This window comes from Arvicanthis niloticus, chromosome 7, assembly GCF_011762505.2.
Source record: "Arvicanthis niloticus isolate mArvNil1 chromosome 7, mArvNil1.pat.X, whole genome shotgun sequence".
NCBI lineage: Eukaryota > Metazoa > Chordata > Mammalia > Rodentia > Muridae > Arvicanthis > Arvicanthis niloticus.
In genome coordinates, this window is record NC_047664.1 from 5,241,216 (window position 1) to 5,254,547 (window position 13,332).

The 13,332-nt window shown below is 45.0% G+C and overlaps 1 pseudogene; it reads right to left on the reverse strand.

Moving 5' to 3' along the window:
• Nucleotides 1–5,378: 5,378 nt before the first annotated feature.
• On the reverse strand, nucleotides 5,379–12,720 carry LOC117712721 (adiponectin receptor protein 1-like; annotated as a pseudogene).
• Nucleotides 12,721–13,332: the final 612 nt, after the last annotated feature.

Consider the following 13,332-nt stretch of genomic DNA (forward strand, 5'->3'; position numbering starts at 1 on the left):
CCCAAGCTTGTGTGTCTAGCATTATAAAGTGCCTACTGTGCTCTACTGAGCAGCTGTTGTATGCCAGGAAGTTTTTAATAAATCTCTCCAATTAAAATATGACATCATTTCCCCGTTCCTTTTCCTCTCTCCAAACCTCACCCCCCCGTGTATGCTCCCCCCACCCCCGTGCATGCTCCCCCCCGTGTATGCTCCCCCCCGTGTATGCCCCCCCCCCCCCCCGTGTATGCTCCTTGCTCCCTCTCGAACTCATGACCTCTGGAAGAACTAGGAAAGCAGATTTCTCTGGCTTTCAGTTCCTCAGTTGCCGGTAGTTCCTTGTCTGGGGATGGGACCCTGTGACATCCTCCTCCCACTTTGACATGTGTGTAGGTCTTCTACTTCTTCAGGTCTTGTTTAGGCGGCCATCTTGTCGAGGTAGCATGGGTGAACCTTCCCTGCCATCCCCGGGCGACAATGTCACAGCAGTCTTCCTGTGAAGACTCTGGCTTTTACAAGCCTTCCACCCCCTCACCTTCCAAAATGTTCCCTGAGCTTTAGGTACAGGGATTGCGTTAGAGATTTGTCAGTGGAGCTGGAAACCCCACAATCACGTGTCCTCTGCATTTGACCCACTGTGTGTTTCTGAACTGATTTCTGGTGGCAAAGGCAAGCATCTTGGCACTACATAGGGTGTCGTGCCAACGAAGTGTTTGCTCCTCCAAAAGAACACATAGGAGCTGATTTGATGCAACGTACAGCAGGGTCTTTATTCTATTCAAGCCAGCTGGGCTCCCACCCCAATGCACAGTTTTGGTGGTGGGGAAGCCCCAAATGTCTATGGGGCAAGGCTTTTTAGTAAGCAGCAAGCAGGGGTGGGGGGGCGGTAAGTGTGCAAGCATCTAATTGGAAAGCTACTGTGGCCTTTTACATAATTGGCTGGTGCTAGGAGTCATATCATAAACTTAATTTCTGCTTCTCTCTGCATTGGTGGTTGTTAGGCAGGGGGTGGGCTTATAACCTGAGGGTGCAGGTTTGTTGGGGGAATAACCTGGAGACACTGGTCTTGTTGAGGGTGTAACCTGGAGACACTGGTCTTGTTGAGGGTGTAATTTGGAGATACTAGTCTTGTTGGGGATTAACCTAGAGGCTGGAACTAGGCTTGGGTTTTGTTGGGGGGCAATTTGGAAACTAATGCTAGGTACTAGCCTGTTAGTTTACCTGAGTTCAAACTTAGGTCAGGTTCTCTAAAATGGAGTCTGAACTTAAAAAGATTTGGCCTCTCAGGGTAATAACATCTATCTGTGGTTATAAGAACAGATGCGTAGAATGCGGTTAGAAAATTACGCCGAGGGGCTGGAGAGATGGCTCAGCGGTTAAGGGCACTGACTACTCTTCCAGAGGTCCTGAGTTCAATACCCAGCAACCACATGGTGGCTCACAACCATCTGTAATTGGGTCTGATGCCCTCTTCTGATGTGTCTGAAGAGGCAATGTTACTCACATATATAAAATAAATAAATCTTTAAATAAAAAGAAAGAAATTATGCTGGTTTAAAATAGTGAGATGGTGGCGGTAATATTGTTCTCTACGACCTATGACCTCACTAGCCCAGGCATTTGGGAGGTCTCCCACACCAACCATGACTTCCCTAGTGAGTGACTAATGACACGAAAGAGTCTGAATAGACCAGTGGTGGTTACTGCTGAGATACGAGTGCTACTGTGGCAGCCTCAAGGTTGCCAGGCCATTGCTGTAGTTTATTGGCATTGCAACTGGGTAGGAGTATTGGTGGCTTCCCTCCCTTAAAAATGTGCATAGCAAAGATGGCCTCAAATTAGGATCCCTTCCTTGGGTACAGATTATACATGTTGTACTTTTCTGGGAAATAACGTTTGTTTTTTCTCCAGGGGATCAGCTAAACTGTGCCATCTGATCATGCTTGTCTCTTTTAGCAAAGTAAACATAGATTTATTAAAGATAAGTAATGGTAACCCCAGAGAGTGAGAGAGGTTCCAAGGTAGCTTCTTCCTTCTTTTTTTAGATGTATTCATTTTATGTAAATGAGTACACTGTAGGTGTCTTCAGACACACCAGAAGGGTACATCAGATCCCATTACAGATGGTTGTGAGCCACCATGTGGTTGCTGGGAATTGAACCCAGGACCTCTGGAAGAGCAATCAGTGCTCTTAACCCCTGAGCCATCTCTCCAGCCGCAAGGTGCCCTCTTTTTAAGGAATGCCCTCATTTTTTTGTCTTCCTAATATGCGATTGCCCACCATGGCCTTTCCAGGTAAATTGAGAGCAAATTAACTGTGATGTCTGTCAACTCCGGTGACTGTGAGAATAGACAAGCCTCAGAGGTAGATATGGTTTTACAATTGAGAGCACTTGCTGTGTAATCTTAACCGCTCAGTTCAGATCTCTGCACCTAGGTGCAGAGATCTGAGCAAACCACAAGCATCAGTAACTCCAGCTCTGAGAGATATGAATGTCCCCTTCTGGCCTCTTCACATACACACAAACAAACACCAATAAATACACTTTAAAAACTAAAGGATAGATGAGGCTCTCCAACTATTATCTCCAAATCAACTTATTTGCTGTAATAGTCAAGTCTTGTTGAGAAGGTCACCCCCCTTGCTGTGGCTGTGTTACTGAGACCCTTGAAGTGACACTTGCAACTAAAACTTGCTTCCTGCTGTCTCCAGCTCCACAGTGATACATTTGGCTTCTTGAAAGATTGTTTAGTATGTTTGTTGACTGAATAGAAAAGGAAATCAGGACCAGTTTTCATATCCACACAGCCCTCATTATACATTAAGACCACACTTAGAAATATAAGTCCGGGGGGCTGGGGGGCTGGAGAGATGGCTCAGCAGTTAAAGCACTGACTGCTCTTCCAGAGATCCTGAGTTCAATTCTCAGCAATCACATGTGGTTAACAACTACCTGTGATTGGATCTGATGTCATCTTTCTGATGTAATCTTCTGGTGTGTCTGAAGACAGCCACGGTACACTCATATAAATAAAATAAATAATTCTTTAAAAAAAAAAAAAAAAGAAATATAAGTACAGACACATATATAAAGAACTTTCCTACAGGGACTAGGAAAGGCACTATGCTAGAATGGCCAGCAGAGGGCACCACACACCAGATGTTGGCTCTGTGTTTCCTGCAAATCAGAGGAAAGTTAAAAGAACATCCATCAAGGTAGAGAGAGGCCCAGTAGGGCTGTGTTCCCACCCAGCATTCTTTCTCTTCAGTGGGACTGTATTTCCACCCCAGCCTTTCTCTTTGAGTATAATCAGAGACATAAACGTTCCCGATGCCTCATTTCATCAGATACTATTTTTTTTTTTTAGAACTTATTAAGAAAAAAAATGCAACATATTAAAGTGACAAATTTGAAGTTCAGGATATGAAACTGCACGTGGGATTTGATAATTACTTGTTAACAAAACACAGACAAGCTGGGAAGGATGCAATGCATGACTCTTGTGCTGGCTTTTCATATGCAGACTGCACGATTACTGTACACATGTACAGTACTTACATGTACAAAATATACATGGTTTGACATGAGATGGAATGTTTACTTACACTAATATTTTTAAAAAGCTTACGTCAATCAAATGCTCTCTCTGTGTCTCTGGAAATATAACGGCAAGAGGCTCTTGGCTGTTCACATCGGAGATGCTCTGGATTCTTAGAAATTCTTAGTGAATTTTTAGAAGTGTCATTATTCATTGTCTCTCCAGGGACTCTGGCTTGATGATAAACCTAAAACTGTCACCAGTATTTAACTGTTGAAAGAAATGTTATTTTGTGTTTCAGTAACTTGTACTTGAGAAAATGTCAAGTCTGGAAAAAGGAAACTTTGTAGAGATTGAGTAGGCACACATGACCAGCCGGTTGGTGTCGGGAGCTACAGCAAGCCCAGGAGTCAAGACTGGAACAGACTCGGTGCCTCCAACAGCTCTGAATACTGGCTCTGTGCCAGTATTTTTTTTTTTCCTAACTGCCCCAAAGCCCTTGGGAGGTAATTAGTGACGATAGTAAAGGGCTTTAAAACGTTAAATATGTTGTGTAAATGCTAAGCCCAGGAAACACACAAAGGATTTGCATTTCTTGGCCATATTTCTCAACCAAAGACAATTTGATGCATCTTGTAGCCAGTTTCTCTTTTGCAACTGAAATCTCTCCAACCTTTCTTCTGAGGAAAAAGAAGAAGAAGGAGTTTTTAATGGCTTTCTTACAAATCAAAGACCTAAGAAGATTACTTCTTTCATGACTTCAGAAGTGGAGTTCCTGCTTCAATAAAATTCCAGGTTTTACTGGGGTGTGTGTGTGTGTGTGTGTGTGTGTGTGTGTGTGTGTGCACGCACGTGTTTGAAGTCCAGGCAGACCCTCTGTCTTGCTTGGAAGCAGGTATTGCTCAGATGAAGGGCAGACAGGGTGGCCCAAGAGAAAACGAATACCAATCTCCACTATTTTTGTTGTTTTGCTTTTGTTTTTGAGATTTTTTTTATCTGTACCTTTTAAAATATTTATCATCATAGTCTTCCTATCAAGGCCCATAGCAATGGTAACAGGCTTCTTTCTTTCTCTTTCTTTCTTCCTTTCTTTCTTTCTTTCTTTCTTTCTTTCTTTCTTTCTTTTCTGAGACAGGGTTTCTCTGTATAGCCATGGCTGTCCTGGAATTCACTCTTAGACCAGGCTGGTCTTGAACTCAGAGATCCACTTGCCTGAGCCTTCTGAGTGCTGGGATCAAAGGTGTGTGCCACCACGCCAGGAGCAGGTTTCTTTTTAAAGCTTAGTATAAAATATTAAATGTCGTCCCCATTTTGATTTTACATTACTTTGTCAAGGCAAAAATGTTGTTAAACTCAAGTTACTTGAAGCTGGGACATACTTCCATGATTAGTGTGGCAGAGGTCAGGGAGTGGCCTTGCTTGCCCTGCCCTATAAGCAGACCTAGGCTGGAGAAAGATGAGACCAGATTATCATTGGTTTGGAGAAGTGTGCTATAAAATGAGGAGGCATGTTATCAGTTTACAAGAAGAGATGGACATTTCAAGAAAAACCAAACCATAATTTCTGAAGAACCCCACTTTGTAATTTTCCCCCAAATGGCTGGAGGAACAGTAGAATCCCAATATGAGCTTAAAATCCAGCAGGGATGCCTTCCTCGCCCCCCGGCCCCAGCCCAGGAATGGAAACGGGAAGTTTGTTGCTGGGCAGCCGTCATGCACTGAAGCTTGACAGGAACTCAGTTCTCTAAGAGGAGGGCTCTTCTAGAAACAGACAGCTCAGACTCTACCTCTTGCTTCAGCAAAGAAGTTGGTTTTAAAAGCACTTGGGAAATTCCACTCCACCCCTCCCATGGGAGCGCTCAGAGAAGGGCGGTCGTAGAACCACCTTCTCCATAGTGGGATTCCTGACAGTTGGAGACTCCATGGAGCTGGGCAAAAGCTGCTGCCACCACCCAGACACGGAAAATCTGATGAGACTGGAACCATATGTCCAAGTTTCCAGGAAAGAAGCGTTCAGGAATCTGAGCAGCATGATGGCCAGCTCCATGTATGTACCACAGCTAGATGAGGAGACGCCAGCCCATCTGACCCACTGTGGTGGCCTTGACAAAGCCCTCAGCGGTAGTAAAGTACACGATGGGTACCGCACTACTCAAGCCGAGTCCCAGAGCATGCCTACCCTTGTGTGGGCATTCTCAGGAGGGGCAAACCAACCTACTTTGCCACAATGAAGGCAGAAATGCCCAGGACACATGATGGAGGAGCAGAGGAGCTGAAGCTGTGGGGAGCAGCCGACGGACGAATAGAACCAGGAGACAAAACTCCTATATCTAGTAGAGTGATCCCAGGAATAGTCCAGTTTGGAAGAAGTCAAAGAGACTTTGTGGAAGACCCAAGAGAAACTGAGGCAGAGCCCTGCACCCAGAAAGAACATCCCCCAATACACTTTCTCCTGTAGGGCAGCCATGATGTACACGTTTACTCTGAACATGGTCAAGATTCCCAAAACGAGAAATAACATGAAGCCAAGTAGATGGTCCTCGCCCAGCGGTTCTCAGCCTTCCCAACGCGGCAGCCTCGTAGTACAGTTCCTCAGGTTGTGGGGACCCCAACCATAAAATCATTTCATTGCTACTTCATAATTATAGTTTTGCTACTTATATGAATCATGATGTAAATATCTGACAGGTAGGATACTTGACATGTGACCTGAGTCTCTGTGAATGCAGAAGATGCTCTTGAAGCCAGGCCAAAAGGAAGGCATAAGGTGATCTATGGCCACGGAGCAAGTAGTCATTGTCTTTCAGCCAGTCAGGAAGCATATCATATGAGACATGAGATAACCCTCTCTCTCTCTCTCTCTCTCTCTCTCTCTCTCTCTATATATATATATATATATATATATATATATATATATATATATATATATATATCCACCTGCTCCATGGCATGGTGGGCTTGCAGAGGAAGCATCAGTACCAGCACCTCCTCCTCTTCCTGAGGCACTGGGTGTGACTGGGTATGTTTGCTCTTCAGCCTTGGGTTCATGATTTCAGGTCCATGGTCATGAAGCATGACTAGCAGAACATCACAGCAGGAAGCATGGGAGCCAGCAAAACTGCTCACTTCATGGCTTCCTGGAAGCAGAAGAGAAAAGGAGACTAGAGTTCCTCTTCCAAGATTCCTTTGGTCTTCCTCCTAACATTTCCAACACCTCCGAACGGCAACAGCTAGAGAAAAAACCTCCGGGGAGCAACATGGATCCAGACTAAGGCATCCTGCCCTGGCTCCCATAGGCCTGTGTCACGCCTCACAGATGTCACAAGGCCAGCATTTTAGTCTACCTCCAAACCTCATCGTCTTAACAGCCCCAGCAGCACATGCAAATCCAAGACTTGCCTTGTCTGAGACTCAAGGCAAACTCTTGGTGTCTGTAAAAGCTAAAAAGCAAATTACGTACTTCCAAAATACAATGGCCCAAGAGAAGCAATTTCATTCCCCAAAGGGAGAAAAAGAAGCATAAAATCAGAGATGGAGTTAGAGCATGACCACTACCCAACAGGGAAAGCATGTTACTAAATAAACCCTGTACCTCTGACCCTGGCACCCAAGCCTGTAGTGATAAGTCCAAAGGGTTTGGAGCCCCATCCCTGGAGCCTCGCCTTGGCTGGCCTTCTTCACCCTTCATCTCTCCTCAACAGATGTCTCACATTTTCACACCTGTCCCTTTCCGGAGTCTCTGTTGTAACTTTTGCTTCACTCTCCCAGAGGGGACTCTGTTTTCATATTGCCTGACCTCCCTGGCGTTCCTTTGATATGTAGATAGCCGTGTCTCTGACACCCGTGACTCTTCCATTTTATATGCTTTCAAAACTATTGACATGCGGACAATGCTTCAAGGTTGACTCACAGTCGGGGCCACTTGGACCACAGCTACGGAGCCCCCTGAAACCCTGGATGTTGTGTGTGATGAGTTGAATCCTGGAAAGACTTCATACACAGCGCCTTGCGCTCTGCTCAGAGCCAGTAAAACCTGGGTCAGGACTCTCATCTTTATTCCGACTGCTGACAGCTTAGTTTTTTCCCTTCTTGGGTTTCTGAACATCAGTATTTACAGAGGTCTTACACATATGGTTGTGTGCATGTACACACACCTGAATGAATATATTCTTTTTAAAAGAGCTGTATTTGCATTTTCGACTGACTTCTGTAGATTACGCATTAAGAAGAAATAATCCAGCTGGGCGTGGTGGCGCACACCTTTGATCCCAGCACTGAGAGGCAGAGGCAGATAGATCTCTGAGTCTGAGGCCAGATCTACAGAGTCTATAGAGTGAGTTCTAGGACAGCCAGGGCTACACAGAGAGAAACCCTGTTTTTTAAAAAAAAAAAAAAAAAACTGAAAGGAAAATAAAAATCTTGTGAAAGATGCTTACAATCCTTAGTCCTGGAGATACAAAAATTAGATCTATACCAGCATACTACTATGATGTAATGACTAAAGTCAGACACAGAGACTATGTGGCACTCTCAAGACAGATGATGGGAATACACCACTATGAAAAACAGTTGGGCATTTACTTATCATGCTGCTTGGGGTTGGGGGGATTTTTGTTTTGCTGTTTTTGTCAACTTGACACAAGCCAGGGTCATCGGGGAAGAGGGAACTTCAGTTGGGAAAATGCCTCCATTAGATTGGGAAGTCTGTGAGACGTTTTTTCTAGATTAGTGATTGACATGGAAGGGCCCAGCCCACTGTGGGCGGTGCCATCTCTGGGCGGTGCCATCTCTGGGCATTGGTCCTGGGGTACAGAAGAAAGCAAACTGAGCAAGAAAGGAAACACAAGCCAGCAATTGGCGAGCCTCCGTTTCTTCTGCTTCTGTTCCTGCCTCCCAGCTCCTGCCTTGAATTCCTGCCCTGACTTCCCTCAGTGATGAATGTGATCTGAGAACTGTAAGCTGAAACAAACCCTCTCCATCCTACGTTATCTTATTCACTATAACAATTAATGTGATAATATTTACAATAGCAAATTGGAAATGATCTATGTACTTATCAAATGAATAGATAAGTAAATTGTGGGACATCTATACAATGAAATGCAATCAAAAGAAATGGACCACTTCTAAAGGCATCTGCATAACTGTATTTTTAAAACATGTAAAAGACGCCAGTCTCAGGAAAATATATACTGTATAATTCCTCATGTGGGAAATTCCAGAAAATGCACAACTGCGTACAGAAGCAGAAGCAGAGCACCAGTTGTCTGGGGCCAGGTAGGACTGGAATACAGCTGCAAAGGGCATGAGGTAAGTTTCCAGGGTGGATCAGAAGAGGAGCTGTGTGGCAGAAGCTGGGCTCAAACTCACTAAGTCAAGCTAACCTAAACTCTCAATCCTGCCTCAGTGCTGAGTGCCAGGATTACAGTGTCATCATCCCCAGAATTCAGAGACTTGTTAAGTAGGAGAAGCTTTTTATAGCTCAATTGAAGTCAAGGTTATGTGGAGTGAAGGCATTTGTCAGAACTCATGCTGCATATACTTACTGGTTTTACTTTGTCACACATAGGATATATTTTCAATAAAGCTGATTTTTTAAAACTAATGTACCTTTTAAAAAAGTGAAATCATAGAAGTGGTTAGGAAAATGTAGCCCCTACAATGACACTTGCACATTTGCAATTTTCTCACTTGCACATTTTTCTCAGCAGTTAAGAGCACTGGCCACTCTTCATGAGGATCTGAGTTCAAGTCTCAGCACCCACATGGCAGCTCACAACTATAACTCCAGTTCCAGGAGAGCCAACACCCTCACCCAGACACACATGCAGGCAAAACACCAATGCACATTAAAAATTAAACTGTATATATATATATATATACAGTTTAAAAAGATGTCACTGTAGAACTGAGTATAACTACAGAGAGAAGGGAGTGAGCCAGTATTAACAAATGTTTGCAAAATCAATGATTATGAGTTTACCCAGCCAACACTGTATTTAAAGAGGTTGAGGTCGCTCTATATTTTTGATAGGAACGTTTACAGCATTTTAAGTAACAAGGCAGTCATTCATCAGTGTGCATGACATCTATTTTCATAACTACACCTTGTGTAAATACATAACATAATATATATATATATATGTATGAAATTTTACAAGGAATCATCTATACTCACCTGTAGAATGCTTAATTGGGAGGCGAACTATAAGGTAAGGATTTTCTCACTTGCACATTCTCCTGTGTTGCTCTTTGCCACAGGAAGGTCTGCGTGCCAGGTCAGCAGAAACATCGGTGATACTTCCATTTGGAAAAAGGGAAGGGCATAGGAAGAGTGTGGCTTGACACACACCAGTCAACATCAGTCACTTTGTCCTCCCCAAGCAGGGAAGAGCTGATGGAGAGAGATCTACTCGACTGGATGCCTAGAGCCAAGGACACACTGAGTAGGAAGTCCTCCTGCTTAGCTCTCCCACTAACCAGCTCTTTCAAAACACAACATGTGATTTAATTGAGATAGAGGAAACATGGTGACCAAGTCTGGTGAGATGGGAGCTCTCCTTGCCTGTCCACTTTTCTCACCTCTCAAAGACCCAGTCAACATCTTTTTAAATCTGGACAAGAAACAGAACGTTTTACCTGGGTGTGTGGCTTAGTTGGTCGAATATCTGCTTAATAGGCAAGAAACATAAAACTGGGTTTGGTGGCGTACAATCCCAGCACTTGGGACAGGGAGGCAGGAGGATCAGAAGTTCAGGATCATCCTTAGCTACCTAGTGAGTTTGATGTCAGCCCGGGCTACTTAAAACTCTGTCTCAAAAGCAAACAAATTAAAAATAAAAGTCCCAGAGCCTCTGCCCCCACACCCTTTATGACGACAGTGGCACAGAACAGCTTTCTCTGCAGACTGACCCCTGGAAACCACTGAAGAAATGAAGGTTTCAATTTAGGTTTTGGTTTCCGTGTTGTTTGGGGTTTTGATTTTTTGGTCTGACAGGGTTTCTCTGTGTAACATTCCTGGTTGTTCCAGAACTTGCTTTGTAGACCAAGCTGGCCTCAAACTCACAAAAATCCTCCTGCCTCTGCCTCCTAAGTGCTGGGACTAAGAGCTTGCAACACCACTCTGTGCAAAGGCTTTGGTTTTTTAAAGATTGTGTATCATAGGCCTTGAATTTGCTATGCAGCTGAAGACGACTTTGAATTTCCAATCCTCCTGCATCCCAAGTACTTGGGTGACAGAAACGCATCTCTGTTTTATTCAGTGCTGGATATCCAGCCCAGAGCTTCTGCACACCATGCCAGGACTCTGCAGCTTAGCTGCACTCCAGCCTGTGTCCTGTTTGTAATGCTAACCATGGGATGCAGTGGGGGAGGGGGCTTTCATGGTCATTCTGTCAGATTCCAGCAGAATCAGAACTCTGACAATCCTGAATGCTCAGACAAAACACCCCAGACTCCCCTTGATGGAACAGACAGTGTCAGGGTAATTCTGAGAAGCACGATTTCAGTACAGCATTGTTCTCAAGGAAGCCTCAACATCCTGTCATCCTCTCCTGCTTAGTTCTGCAATTAAATATTCTCTTACTGCCTTCTGGAGCTCCCCAAGTCTAGACACTATAATTATCATGGCAATTTCTCCAGTGCCCTAATTAGCAGAGAACTAAAAACCCTTGGAGAAGAAAGCCAGGACCCCTCAGTACTAATATCTGCCAAGGTCCACAAGGAAATTAGCCTAGCACAGGGAGGGAGAATCATCCCCTTCCTCTCTTCTCTCATCCCCTTCCTCCCTTCTCTATCTCCCCCTAGATTGGCCTTCCTGTATCCTTCATGAAGGAAGATGTCAAAAGTTTGTTCCTGCTCGCCCTGTCCCTTACTTAATCTTCCCGTCCCACATGGCACCACTCAAGCCCATTTTTAACCGTCAGAATTTAATAGAGACTGTGCTGGACCAAGACATTCCAACTTGTGGTGTCCTTTTGAACATTTGTTTTTATGGATAAATCGGGATGGGTCACAGTTCAACCTGAATGTAAGCAACTTGAGCCCCTTTAGACAGGACTCTGGTTTGCTCTTGTTTGTTTCTTTGGGCTTTTAAAGACCAGCTTCGGTGGAACCCAGGCTGGCTTCAAACTCAACGAGGTAGCAGAGGCTAGCCTTGAATGCTTAATCTTCCTGCTTTGTTTCTGTTTCTCAAATGCTGGAATTTGGGTTTCGGTTAGGGTTTGGGTTTAGGTTTAAGTTTGGATTCAGATTCGGGTTTGGGCTAGGGCTTGGGCTAGGGCTTGGGCTAGGGCTTGGGCTTGGGCTTGGGCTTGGGCTAGGGCTTGGGCTTGGGCTTGGGCTTGGGCTTGGGCTTGGGCTTGGGTTTGAATTTGGATTCGGGTTCCGATTCCCGTTTGGGTTCCAGTTCGGGTTCCGGTTTGGTTTGAGTTTAGGGTAAGGTATCATTAATATAGTATCTATGTAGTCACCCTTCCTTCTCAGTGTGGAGGGCCCTGGTAAAGTTAGTAACAAAGACACTGTACATATCAAGGCTTTGACCTCAGTGGCTCCCTCAAGGAGTGAGTCAGGAGTTCCAGGGGCATCCAACTGCAGCTTTGTCCAAGGTCAGAGGCACTTTTCACGCAAAAGGCCTGACATTTCCTGGCAGCTACAGGATGTTTAGCTTTAAGCCAAAATTCCGCGGAGCAGCTCATTTGTGTGGGCTGAACGGCCCAGCCCTTCTTGGAACTCACACCCAGTGTCTCCTTACTTCAGCTGGTTCACTGTGGCCGCTCCTTTCTCAGACCTCATTGATTTCCTGTGTGCCTTTTCTCTCTGTCTTTATAAACATTCTTGGGCAGGAGTGGGGTTACTAGGAAAGTGCAGGCACGAATCGGAGAGAGAGAGACAACATGGAACAGGTTCATGAGTTCTGGGTTCCGCACACACTCTACCCTAAGTACTTGGACCATGTGAGAACCCGAGGACAGAGCTCCTGGCAGTCATGTGACTGCCCTGCAGTAGACAGGAGACTCCCTTCCCAAGCGCCCACCATTGTTACCTGTCATTGTTCCCTCTTAGATGCCCAAGCAACCTCATACAAAGCCAAAGATAGAGATGACTCCAGAGGTTATCCCTACTGATAACGTTATCGTTAGTATAATATTTGACAGGTTCCAAAGCACCTTTGCCTGTGCCTTTACTCCACGTAAGCGTCATTGCGGCCCTGTGAAAGATATCGTTCTGTGGTCCTTTACTACGGATAAGGACGTCCGAGTGCTGACTACTCAGGCAAATTAGGCACCTGGTGGCCTGAAGTCTCAGAGACCATGCTATTCCACAGCTGCTTCTAATAGGAAGAGGCAGATCGCTGGCCCCAGGCTCAGAGGAGTCACATGGGCGCATGCCTGTACAAGTCACCAACATGACTAGGGACTGGGTCAACGGCGTCCACCTGGTCTGAGGCAGACCTGCTGACGGCTCATAAAGATGCTTTGTACAGAAGGATCCACTCAAAGGGCAAAGTCATTCTCACGAGCTCTCTCTGGATTCAGGCCAAGGAATTATTATATTAGTCTGCCGATAAAAAGAGGAAAATGAGCAGACATATCACAGGGAAAGGGCAGCGCGATGACATAAAGGGCTTAATCGTGACCGTGAAAGAGACAAAGCCTTCCCTACAGCTGTCTTCCTCAATCCCTGAAGAATCTTCCAGCTTACACGGTGAGCAAATCTGTTTCATAAACACCTCTGTGGGACAAAAGCTTTACAGGAGGAGGAAGCCAGATGGAGAACCTTTCTCTCCCAAGAAAGGTTTCCTTCAGGAAGCTG